Here is a 13,784-nt window from a genome sequence, read left to right on the forward strand (position 1 = left end):
TTGTGAGGTGTGTGTAAATTCTAAATGGAGACTCTCACGGAAACATTGACCTTTTTCTTATGAGAGGGGTAATATTGCCATTGAATCATTATGAAGCATCCCGGAATCAGCTTGTTCAGAAAGCTCCCAGCTATGGATGTGTATGTAACACATATTAAATAGGACTAGAATATAAGTTGTGGCCTTAAATTCTTATCTGGCAAAGGCTGCAGTGGACAAATGTATGAACATAATTCCATTATGTACTCTCCTAAATTCCTAATTCCTGGGAAATTACTGTCGTGCTGTTGTAGGGCAAAGCAAAACCAAGCCCGTTTGCCAGCAGAAGGCCTTTCACCCTTTGATAAATAGGCCTAAAAGGAATTAAAATAAAAAAGACAAGAAAGTTAACTACCTTTTTTCTGCCCCTTTAACAGTGATGCTTTAGACATGTGCCTAGCTTGCCTGTGAATTTCTAATGTTTTGCTGCCAGAATTTTTCCTCGAGTATTCCCAGACCAACGCCAACCAGACCGCAGAGCAGAAAGAATTGTCAGTCAGACCCGAACATGTATCGACGGGACTTTGCGCCCCTGCGAAATAGTCTCTTAGTCCCCATCTACATCAATCTCTAGCTCATATATTGGTTGGCTGTACTCTGCGCCCAGCGGGATGGTTACAGGGGCACATTAGGTGACCACTACATAGGCAAACCGAGGGGGTGGGGGTTTTCTAGTGCCTGGAAACCCCCCTCCAAGCCTGGGGCACTGTATAATTGAGGTGGCTGGACCCTGCTCCCGCTTCACACAGCTCTGCTTGAAAAGGGAGAGCTGCGTGCACCTAACAGTAGTCCATGCAGCATTGTCCATGTATATTATGGGGATAGGAAGAGTTGAAGAGCAGCCAAGCACTGTCTAAAATTAAAGCCACGCCCCCATGCATGCAAGTCACGCCCACTGGCGGCGTGGTGTGGAAACCCCACTCTGTAAATCCTGTGTTTACCCCTGCACTATTTCTATGGTAGATGGAATAAACCAGTTTTGAAAATATTTCTCTCCGAAATACAATATGGTGACCAGAGTTTATTTTTTTGAGTGGATGAATGTGTACTTCTCTCTACTTTATACAGAAAGTATGGAATAAGCACAATGACAGGGTGAGTTCAAAGATTAGGTTACTGGTGAGTCATCAAAACTAAATTTAGTGCGAATTCACCTTGGTGTCCTGTAAACTAACCCAGGGTTGGACTCGTTACGTCATTTCAATAGTCTCGGACAAGGTCATCTACCGCAGTTTCAAACAAAAATACAGAAGCTTCATTTGAAACCTCATCCGTAAGAATGTAACGATATCAGAATGATCTTGGTTATTTATACACGGACAGAGCGTCGCTACCCAGGCGGATGGATGAGATGTTGTAGGAATGAGGTATTCATGTCCACTATACAGATATTTATATAAACCTATTTTAAAGTATTTATTCAGTTCTAGAATCTTCACACTCATAAAGATACCAACAAACTTCAGAAAATCTAAAGGAGGGCTACAAAAATGTTGCCTGATCTGTCATGTTCAGAACGTTAATATCATCATCATCATCATCAATTTATATAGCGCCACTAATTCCGCAGCGCTGTACAGAGAACTCATTCACATCAGTCCCCGCCACATTGGAGCTTACAGTCTAAATTCACTAATATAGACACACACTCACACACAGACAGACAGAGACTAGGGTCAATTTTGATAGCAGCCAATTAACCTACCAGTATGTTTTTGGAGTGTGGGAGGAAACTGGAGCACCCGGAGGAAACCCACGCAAACACAGGGAGAACATACAAACTCCACACAGATAAGGCCATGGTTGGGAATCGGACTCATGACCCCAGTGCTGTGAGGCAGAAGTGCTAACCACTTAGACATCCTCTTCAGTCACTAAGCTTAACTAAGTAACCCACTTGAAAATACACATCCACTGTCTAACCTACATAACCCAGTGCTTTGCAGCCACCCTCCATTTGCATAATCAATAATGTGGGTGTGGCTTGTTGAAAGGGGCAGGGCCTGACAGGAAATTGTCAAGACGAAAGCGGCAGGTAGACTGGCAGAGACCACCCCAGTACAATGATGGCACCTATACAATTATGCTGCTGTAAATTATTGTGGCAGAATAAGGTTAATTACAAAATACTCATTGGGGAATCTTAAATTGTTCCCGTTTTCCGCGGCGTAAAAAGAATTATCGTTATTATGGTAATACTAAGACGGATTTCAGTTTGCAGCTCCCAGAGCCGCGAGCTGAAATCCAGCGTGAAAGGTACCGCAATAACGGTATTTACGCGCACTATTACCGTAATGACAGTAATAGTGCGCCCGCCACGTTACTTTGGCGAGTAACGCCAACAATTGAATATGCCCCATTGAGCTGTATATGTCCAGAAAAGCTTAAACAAGGTTTTCTAAAATACATTAAATAGGACACTGTGAAACTGACGGTGAAAGCTCAGTGGTCAAATGTAATTCACTAAAATAAATCTCACCCCCCCCCTTCCCCAAGAAAATACCTAGATCCACCCCTGGCGGCATGCCCCAAAACATGGCGTGACAATGCTCCCTTTTTGCATGCGCACTACGTCTAATGTTCGTGGTAAGGTGCATCTGACTTACAAATAAAACATAAATACCATTTACAAAAGAGTGCACAGAAATAAAATAAAGACCATTTTACTATTAGCTGCCTTCTTAGGACAGACCTTTGATTTGTATAAAGCACAACTCCAACCATGGCCCGATTGTATAGTCATGTGTGATCGCCTCCCGCTGGGGGCTGCAGACTGTGTAATCTCAGCGTTCACCAGGTTAGAGGGACAGAATAAAGCTGGATGGATGCTATTGTTCTCTCTGAATCACCAAGGAGAGTAACTGTTATGGCATAAAATGTATACTACAGCTGTGGCCCTGACCTTTCAATAATTAAATTTAGCCTCAAGTCATTCATAAATGCTATTTTCACATAACTTTGAAATTGTCATTAATACTCCCCACACAGCGGCCCCCGCCAGCTGGGTGGGTTCACGAAAATAACCCCCACATTTTGGCGTTCACTTAATAACCTGGTGTGAACGGCGGTGGTACACTGTAACCCTTGGCAACCAGCCGCCAATCAGGTATCAGCTTTTTAGCAGTCTAGTGCACTCAGACTAATGGAAGTGTGTATCTGATTGGTTGTTGTGAGTTACGGTCCATATATTCTATACATCAAAATGTTCAGAAATAACATGATAAATTTTATTTACTGTCAAAGACATGGGGGTATATTTACTAAACTGCGGGTTTGAAAGAGTGGAGATGTTGCCTATAGCAACCAATCAGATTCTAGCTGTCATTTTGTAGAATGTACTAAATAAATGATAACTAGAATCTGATTGGTTGCTATAGGCAACATCTCCACTCTTTCAAACCCGCAGTTTAGTATATATAGCCCATGGCCTATTTGGTAAATGTAATAACCATCCTTTAACACAAGCATCTATTTCTTGGGTTGTGGTTCCTGGGTCACTACCGTGTTTGTTACTAAGCTATGGATTTGTAAGGGAACAATTTCAAATATGACTGACGAACTAAGGTCACTTTTCCTCACAAATTCCTTATTTGTGCCATTTGTTAAGTTCAACCTGTTACGTCACCTCTGTTTGACCCGACCCCCAAATTTCTGTCATGGTGGTTATGCTAACAGATCTAATTCCATATCACTGCGTGGAGTGACATAATGGGGCATGCTATGTCTTATTGTAGCGTAGTGTGTCTGTCTGTGATATATTCTGACAGTGTGCATCAACATGTCATTTAGTGTGGCAGGAGATGATACACGTTGATATTGGGGGGATTTGCATTGCAGTTTTGAGTCTTGTGTTGTAATCCCCTGTGTGTCGTTACGTGCTATTATGTGTTATGACACACTGTGACGCTGTGTGAACTGTCTCTGTCCCTTCATATTAAGCAGCTAAACATGAGGTATGCCATACTTGCCATCTCTCATGGAAAGTCCGGGAGACTCCCAAAATTCGGGTCGGTCTCCCGGACTCCCGGGAGGGCTGGCATTTCTCCAGCATACCGCAATTTCCTTGTTAAAATGATGCTATTCACCGAGAACCGCGTCATTTTGGCACCGCCCTCCGCGACACAGCGTTGTGTCACTCGTCCTCTAGTCACGCACCTCTCCCGGACGTTGCCTACCAAAAGTAGGCAAGTATGAGGTATGCTTTGCAAACAGAATAAGTTTGTAATATTGCATTATGACAAAACAAGCCCCACCCACTTTGGGGCCATAGTTCGTCATTAAAGTCACCCTGTTGCCAACACAAACCAGAAGCAACTATTTGGGCTGATATTTAGGATAATCAGTTCGCTAGGGACTAGTGCAGGCCTGGCCAACCTGTGGCTCGCCAGGTGTTGTGAAACTACAAGTCCCAGCATGCCCTGCCAGCTATAGTCTGGCTATCTATTGGCAAAACATGCTGGGGCTTGTAGTTTCACAACACCTGGAAAGCCACAAGGTTGGCCAGGCCAGTCCTGGACTAGTGGTGAGACTGAGGTAAAGTGCTTCACAGAGGACCATGTGTGTCAGTGATGTCACTAGATCCTAGTGAACGGATAGGCTGCATTCAGTTGACTATGGGTTCAGTCCACAAAATGGCTGCCTGCCCGGTGGGTAGGTGAAGAGAACAAAAAAAAAATTAAAATATGGTGTATCTTCTGTCAAGACAAAGCACAAAACTGCATTTAGGAAACAAATGAAATGTTGGTTTAAGTCATTATCAATTAATGTCCTAAGTAATGTTTATATGTGTAACGATAACGTCAAAGTAGTCTATAGCCATAATCACTACCCCCAGCTGCTTTTTTTTTGGATGAAAATCTGGATAATGCCCTCAGAAACTATGGTTATTAGCATAGTGCAGTGCTGGCTAACCTGTGACACTCCAGGTGTTGTGAAACTACAAGTCCCAGCATGCCTTGCCAATATATAGCAGCTTATTGCTGGAAGGGTATGCTGGGACTTGTAGTTTCACAACACCTGGAGTGTCACAGGTTAGCCAACACTGGCATAGTGGATATTATCCAGGTAATCTTAGCATTATCCAGTGCCTGACTTTTTCCGTGGCATGTATGTGGTTCACATATATTTATTTCAATAGCACCAGAAATTTATGGACTACTGTCAAGAATTAATTGATGGTATAATAGGCGATGAGGATTCATTCCACAGCAGGGCATAAGGTTCTCACTCCAGAGAGTTGGCAATGTATTATATCTTATATATGGCACATGTCAATGCATCTCATTAATAGAATAGGGGCATTTATGAATGCACTTAGCAAATATCAATATAACCAAGTGTTTAGGAAAATGTTCCTCTCCTGCACTCCTGAGAATCATTGGGGAAAAAGGGGGTGGGGTCTATCTGGAAAGGGGTGGGGCTTATAAGCGGGATCCCATTGCTTTCCACAGACAAAACATCAATGATGCATTTGTCCTGACCATTATTTTTCAGCTTCTATTTTTGCAGTTTTTCTGTTCAGCTTTTTTATATGTCCCTAATTGACTGTCTGGATAAAGTTTCCTCTACAAAATGGGTCTGATTCGTCTCTGATCACAACCTGCACGTAAGTTGCGTTTTTAAGCAGAGCGCACAACTTGAGTGTAGCTCTGTCCGTATTCAAATACGAGCGGATCTCAAGATATGTTTCGATTTGAATCTGAGTGTAAGTACGCTCTCCCTACACATAACTTGCGTACGTAAACACACAGAACAGACTGCAGTATAGGCACACGTGTCTGTACAACAAGAGGTCAGAACACATAACACTTTTATAAGATCATAAAAATAAAATAACGCACATGGATATAATGCAATGTTGTTCATTCGGCGTAATGTCCGTTTTCTGGGATTGCGCAGAGCTATTTCAGGCAAGGTACGCTATGCAAACGGACGGACGTCCGCACACAAATCAGGACCATTGTGTACATCAGGATTTCTCAATTCCAGTCCTCAAGTATCCCGGTCATGTTTTGAGAATTTCCCTTTGTAACAAGTGGACTAATGACTGAGCCTGTGCCTAATTAGGGAAATCCTTAGACTATGAACCCGAGAGGGGACTTGAGGGCCAGAGTTGAGAAACCCTTTGTCTACCTCACATGTTCTAAAGCAGAGATCAGGTCATGTTTTGCGTCTCTCCCTGTGTAAGAAGTCAGATACAATAATAAATGTGAGTGATTAGGTGAATTCTCAAAACATGGCCTCTTCAGAGACAAGAAGCACGGATTGAGGAGGTCTGTTCTAAAGCAGACGTAAGCAAATTGGCTGTAGAACTGTTCAACTAAGGACTCCAAACTTAGGGGCCTGATTCATTAAGGATCTTAACTTAAGAAACTTCTTATTTCAGTCTCCTGGACAAAACCATGTTACAATGCAAGGGATGCAAATTAGTGTTCTGTTTTGCACATAAGTTAAATACTGACTGTTTTTTCATGTAGCACACAAATACTTGATAGCTTATTTGTACACTGAAATTTAAAGTTGATATTTGTTTGCTACATGAAAAAACAGTCAGTATTTAACGTATGTGCAAAACAGAATGCTAATTTGCACCCCTTGCATTGTAACATGGTTTTGTCCAGGATCCTGAAATAAGAAGTTTATCAAGTTAAAATCCTTAATGAATCAGGCCCTAGGATAAGCCAATTCTTACTTTTATCAATTTTCCACTCAACTTGATTTTAGACAGTCTCAATGATTAGAGCCTTTATACTTACAATAGTTCAGGTATAGACCAACGATCATTCTAAATTTCAACAACTATGTGTCATAATGTCCATTATAATCATCCCGTAGCTCTGCAGCTAGAATTGGATAGAAGTTGTCCACACATCTATTATATCACGTTACATTGGAGAGTCCTATCTTGTTCTATAGATACTGTATGCAATAAAGTATTCAGCAGCTCAGTTGTTACAGAACAAAAATACCATACTTGTCTGTCAACATTCCCATAGACTAAACATTAGTTGCTATCAGCTGCTATTTTGCACACTTCTGGCAGAACCCTGCACAAATATAATATATCTTATAGTACAAAGCCACAAACTCCAGAACCAATGACACTTTTCAGTGATATGTTAGATTATAGGATTATGTTACATTTCACAACAGGACAATACTTTCAGGAGACCATGGAGAGATACATTTCCACAGATACATAGAAAGGAAGGACAACAGGTTTTGGGTAGAAAAGAGAGTCAATTGGATCTTATACAGGTGTCTGTGTGAGGGCCAGTGTTCCCTTAAGGCTATATATCTGTAAATAAATACTTGTTCGCGGTGTATATATATTCACAAAAGCAGTGATAATGGTCGGGTGTTGCAGAGACACTTGCGTTTGTGGGAGCAGACATTTTGCTGGCTTGAAAACCTCACGTGAGGTAACTCATAAGGCAACAGACACGTAACAGACAAAGTATGTGGTGGTAGAATTAACGTCAATACTTTTAACAATTCCACCAAGAAATGTACTGAAGTTATATCAACTATTGTGATCTGACGACAGAAACTTGGTGGACTACTAAGGCCTTAAATCTCTGATGCTGTATTGAAAGAATGATGGCAGGGCAATCTAGGTACATAGCTATGGTATGTTCTGTGTGAGTGTATATACATGTGCATTATGCATGTATGTGTGAAAACATTCCATTGAATAAGGTACATGTGTGAGTCACACTTCCTACAAATGATGCCAGTTGTTAGTATATAAACATATATAAACTTTTCTGTGTATGCACCGAGGGTGTTGAGCAAAGTATCCGTGTACTGTAAAGAATCATGTGCATGTGTAATCCGTGTAAAGAATCATGTGTACATGTAAGGGTAAAGCACACGTGTGTGTTAGTCAGTGCATAAGGCACATAGACAGAACTCTGCATTGTGATACAAGTACAGATATAATAGTGTATATTTGAGACTTTATATACATATACATAGTAATGACAACACACACATTTCAACCTATAGTCAAAATCTGTTGCACTGTATCTATTGGAGCCTTACATACTTGTATACATAGTGTGTACCTGTGTCTATCTCTGTACTGTATCTACCTATGGAAGAAAATCAATCAGATATAGCTGTGTATTCATGAGTATAGATAGAAATACGTGTGTTGGTCTGAACAGTGTATGAATAGGCAAAAACACCATATTCATTGTCTTATCTGTGCAGACACCTGAACACATTCACAGATCAGTACTTGACTTGTATGAGTTATGTATGTAGCTATGTATAAATAAACATACATACATACATACACACACTTGACTAAGGTCCCACCAACCTGGCAATATGACGTTGGCTCATCAAGTGGCAAGTTAACCCCTAATTTGTCTAACTGCATTATAACGGTCATGGTTGTATCTATAGTCCAGACCGGGCCTGTGTGAGAGTACTGGGGGGGGGGGGCTGCTTAAGGATCAACCCCCCCTTTCCCCTATTCTCACCACCATCATAATTTCATTTGAAGGCCCTTTTCTTTTCATTGTGTTAAATAAATAAGAAATGGGGTGTTCAGGAATATTTATCATTTCAGACCCCCTACCTACTAAAATTTGCAGCTGTACCCTCTCCCTCTTCTACCCTTTTGTCTCCAGACCTCCAGACCTAGACCTGCCGATGCTCAACATTCCCCCTGCACCGCCATTTTTAAAGGGCCCCCTTAGTCCATCTTCATTTCACCTTTTTTTTCTACCCACCCGATCACTCCCATTCTTGGTTGCACAGCCCCCTCCCCAATTCCCCAGCCCCCCCCCCCCACCATGGAAGAACAGAAAGATGCACTCACAGATAGATGAGGATGCAGCAGGAGCTGTTCAGGCTGACAAGCCCTCTCCTCTCTGTTTCTTGAATCCTTAGTATCTCACACCGGAGGGATGAAGAGAGGCGAGAGGGAAATACAATGTGGTCAGAGGGAGGGGAGGATCACACTCCTTTCCAAGACCCCCTCAAGACAAACCACAAGCAATCCGTTCCCCTTTTCTATGCAATTCTGCTCTCCCTCCTCAATTCCTCCTTCATCTCCCGGAGACGGCGCACGGAGGGGGTGGGGGGATTCCGGCTCATCTGCAGGGGGGCAATCACGTCCTTTTGAGGGCGAGAGACAGCTGACACTCTCTATACCCCCCCCCCCAAGCCAGCCGATGCAAGACACAGGCAATGTTACTAAGGCATAAAGTCCCACAGGAGAGGGGGCTTCCGCTGATGTTAACGGTACCAGAAAGAAACTAAACAAATCCAAAGACCCCCAAGACTTAGCCGGTGATCAGGAAAGTCCTCCAGTGATGGTGGAGGTTTGGGGGAGCGAGGCTGGAAGTCTTAAAGAGGGGAACTTAGAATAGGTCATGCTGATACCCCCCTGCTAGGAAAGGGAACGAAGACTCCTAATAGATGGGAAGCTGCAGTCCACGGAAGGTAGGGAGGGAAAGGGAAGACCACAGGGGCCATGGAATTACAGATGGGTAGAGTTCCAAGAGGTGCGGAGGGATGAAGGGTTTGAGAGGTAGTTCAAGGTGCTCACAGCAGGAAGACGGGATGTAGCATAGAATTTGTGTGCAATGAGAGAATCCTGAGAAATGGGTTGTTTGCTTTGAGGGACCAGGGATCAGAGAGGGCTTTTTTGGTACAGAGTCAGTGGGTTTGTTTTCCTTGGCTCACCTTCTTCCAACAGAAGTGACGTTCTCCATCCAGCAATGCTGAAAGCAGGAGACGGGCATCGGATTCACACGATAGGAGGGTTGGGATTGCAGACTCCAGGCCTTCTCCAAAATTTACCCAGAAGAGTGCTGGTCTGCATGCGACGAGGAGCTGTGTGCACACTGGCAGGATGCTGTGTGTGCAGAATGAATTGGGATACGCATGTAAAGTGGTTGTCAGTGCCGAGCAACGGGCAGTAGGGAGGATGCTGTGTGTGCAGGGAGAGGATTCCGTGCCTGCAGGGAGAGAGAGCTAGGTATGCAGAGATGAAATGCCATCGTGCAGAGGATGCAGTGGAGGTGATATTGTATATTTATAAGCAGTGTGTAGGGGTGATGCTGTATGTGCAGGGACAATCCAGTTTTGCAGTCTCCCTTTCTATTCCCATTTTCCAGTCACTTCCTCTGCTGTCTCCCTCCCTTTGCAGGAGTCTCACACACTTCTCTCCATATTACTACACCACGCCTCCCTCCCTCCCTCTCTTTCTTTCATTCTTTCCTCTCTGGTCCTGCCTGTCTGCCCCTCTCTGCCTATTTGCCCTCTCTCTCAGCTCCCCTCTCTAAGTAATTTGTCCTTTTTATCCCCCCTCTAGTTTTCTGCAAGATTCACTTCTTATCCTTCCTTTATCTATTCCCCATTCATGTTTTTGTTTCATCTGTCACTCAACCCCCTATCCTGCCTAAACCATCCTCCCCTCTGCTGCGATGTGACTCTGGTGCTGAGGCTGTCATCCGTGCATCCTTTCTCACCATGAATTGCTGTCTCCTTCTCCCACCACATCCCAGCCCCCCCCCCCTCCCCTCCCCATTCATTCAGGGCTACTAGAGGGGGATAGACGTGTAGCAGAGTCGTGAAGGATATTCCTCAAATCGGAGGGTCAGGGGGTCGTGTGTCTCTATGCAGTGCGTGTACATGTCTCACGTTTGGTTCTATACACACTGTTATGTCATTATTCCTGCACCGGTCTCATTGATACAGGCCCTTGGCTCTAACAGACAACTCTATGCAAACACTGAGACCACCGTATCACTATGCATTCAAATTTCACTACAGACCCTCTATTATAGAGACATAGACCCCCCATTGTTCTTGCCCTGCAATTATTTTATTCATATAGCCTTCGATGTATACATGCTGACATCCCCGCTTATACAAATACTTTATTATATACCAATCTTACTTTGTGTGCATTCCTCTTCTATAGGCAGAGACCCCAATATAAACACAAGAGCAAAATTGTTCCTACAGACCTGTAATATCAACATATTAAACCTCAGTTTTCATGATGGTAAATAGACCTAGGGGTAAATGTATCATACTCCGATTTGTACAAGTCGCCGGAAATCGGCGAGTTGACAGCTAAAATTTATAGCGGCGCTGCCTTGTAAAGGGAAATTTAAATTTTAGCTGTCAACTCGCCGATTTCCGGCGACTTGTACAAATCGGAGTATGATACATTTACTCCCTACTGTCTGTTATGTGCATGGTTTTATGTGCATTTTTTAAAAACACTTTTATTGATTTTTAACAAATCATAAGCATTGTATACACTGACCCCTATTATAAATAGAAAACACCTCCACACGCATATACAACACACATATCACACACATGTACAACACACACACACACATCACACATGCACACAACACAGAACTCTGTTACTACAATTCTAAATACACTTTTCCACAGAAGCAGAAGTTTAGTATAAGATGAGGACCAGCTCGTTTATTAAATAGATCTTAATGCCCAATATAACACCCCTAAATCCAATAACATTATTATTATTATTATTATTATTTTATACACAGAGTTTTCAATTATATCTACATTGGGCTTTATTTAAAGTTAGGAGAAAATCCAGGGTGCAAATTTGCCCCTGGACAAGCCATGCTGCAATACGATGGTGCAAATTCAATAACTGTATGGGGGGGGGGTTTTGCAAGCAGATAAAATTTTGGCTGCTGTTGCATATAGCACACAAATACTGGACCGCTTTATTTGGACACTGTGAGTTGAGGTACGAAGCGCCCCCCGCCAATGTTAATCTGTCCACATACATTGGTTGAAGTGGAAATTTAAAAAGTGGTGGTATAGAAAATGTAATGGGACTGTAAGTGGTTGGAATTTGATAGTTTTACAATGAAGGCAGTAGGAGGAGTGGTTATATAGTATACCACTGTATACACTCCCACTTAAACCACTCTCCACATATTTTAAACATACTCGACCACTCTCTCGGAATGTCCGGGAGACTCCAGAATTCTGGGTAGGTCTCCCAGACTCCTAGGAGAGCAGTGAACAGTGTGATTTTGGCCTTTGCTGCAAAAGTGACAATTTTGCATCGCTGGGGTGTGGCCAAAATGGTGTGATTCACCACGTCCCCTCCGAAATCTTCACCTCCCAAACTTTATGTTTATTGTATTTTGCATACGAGAAAGTCGTGGTCAAACTACATGGGGGTGTGGTCACACTAGATGGGGAGGTGGTCACACTACATGGGGGTGTGGTCACACTACACCGGGTGTGTGGTCACACTTCATGGGGGTCCCAGTGCTTCTGAAGCGGTGGTCTTCCACAGCGCACTTCTCCTCTCCTAAAAACATTCCTTCACCCCTTCAATATCGTGTGCAAGTGTCACTGGTACACGTGGCGTTGAAGGGGCCTCCGTTAGCGGCATGCATCTGCAAACTGTCCGGGAATAGGGACAAAAGTTCGAGGGACAGCCTCAAATCGTTACTGTCCCTCCTAAATCGGGACAGATAGGATGTAGGATGTGGGCAACTTGCAAAATTGCACCTTGTATCTGGATTGACTCCTAAATTTAAATGTGGCCCAATATGGCGAGAGCGTGACTCTTATTTAAATCTAACTACCACTCTCCCAACGGACACCTCACAGCCGCCATCTCTATTAATTGACACTTACACCTGACCTGTAGCTGGAGCAAGTGATACGACAGAATAACACGTAGCTTTGAGAGGCTTGTATCGGACGCTGCTGTGTGCGTTCAAACTTGGCTGCCCTTATTGTACACTGACTTTGTGCATACGGCCTATTCTCCTCCACGTTACGCCCCTGGAATCGTAGGCTGTTGTAAGGATCCTTTGCGCTCGAAAATGAATTGGACGTGCTTGCGTTCACTGGCGTATTGTCCGGATCTGGGTATGCGCAGATGCGATTTTGTGCAAGAACAGCATTTATGTTCCTTAATGAATCAGGCCCACATAGAGCAGTTTGTGCTATATCTTTACAAAAACAAGCAACGCTGACTGAGTAATTCCCTGGTTCCTAGTGAACTGACAGCCAGCAGACTCATGGATAATCGGCTGCATCACTGGACGTAGGTGATAGGTACACTTTAAAGAGGTAAATGAGAAGCAAATTCAAAGATATGTTCTTGGCAGCCAGCACTATGTCACAGTTACCAACAATTTAAAATAGGGACACTACTGAACTAATTCTTTGCAGCCTGTTATGTGCTACAAGGTGTTGCCCGACTCCACTACAATCCCCAGCATGTCATATTTACCAAGTTTTATTATTACATACTTTTTTTGCATTTAAATTGTCCTGCTTAATAATCATGACATAAAACAGCCTAGAATATAATACAAAGAGAATAACATCTACCATGCAGAATAAAGGAATTGTCCTAGACATTTGGTCAATATTGAAAATGAAGGACCTTACCAGGGACAAATCCTTAAAAGCTGGGACGATGTCTTGTAATTAGAGACAGTTGTCAAGGCAACTATGAAATTTTGTGACAGCAGTGTTAGAAGCTGCATCATTATATTAAATATCCTGAGTACTCTCATTATAACATTTCCAAAGCCCATTATTGAACTGCATATGTTAATGTTAAATTAAATTGCTATCTGCGACTTTTTTTTGTATTAAAACATTGAGCCTTGTGTGGCAAAAGTGCTAATGGCACTATTTGCAAAATACATTTTTAGCACTTTTTGCATCTTTTAGCACCATTCACAATTTAGCAGCAGGGG

General features: G+C 42.9%; 1 protein-coding gene across 1 annotated transcript in view; it reads right to left on the reverse strand.

Annotated features, from left to right (window-relative positions):
* GRIK5 (glutamate ionotropic receptor kainate type subunit 5) overlaps positions 1 to 10,231 on the reverse strand; it is a 188,088-nt gene extending 177,857 nt beyond the window's left edge. Inside the window, exon 1 of the mRNA XM_075191084.1 lies at positions 8,870 to 10,231. The gene's annotated coding sequence lies outside the window, so the exon portion shown is untranslated. The remainder of the gene's footprint in view (positions 1 to 8,869) is intronic.
* Between the last annotated feature and the right edge of the window lie 3,553 nt (positions 10,232 to 13,784).

The sequence above is a fragment of the Mixophyes fleayi genome, chromosome 11 (assembly GCF_038048845.1).
Source record: "Mixophyes fleayi isolate aMixFle1 chromosome 11, aMixFle1.hap1, whole genome shotgun sequence".
NCBI lineage: Eukaryota > Metazoa > Chordata > Amphibia > Anura > Limnodynastidae > Mixophyes > Mixophyes fleayi.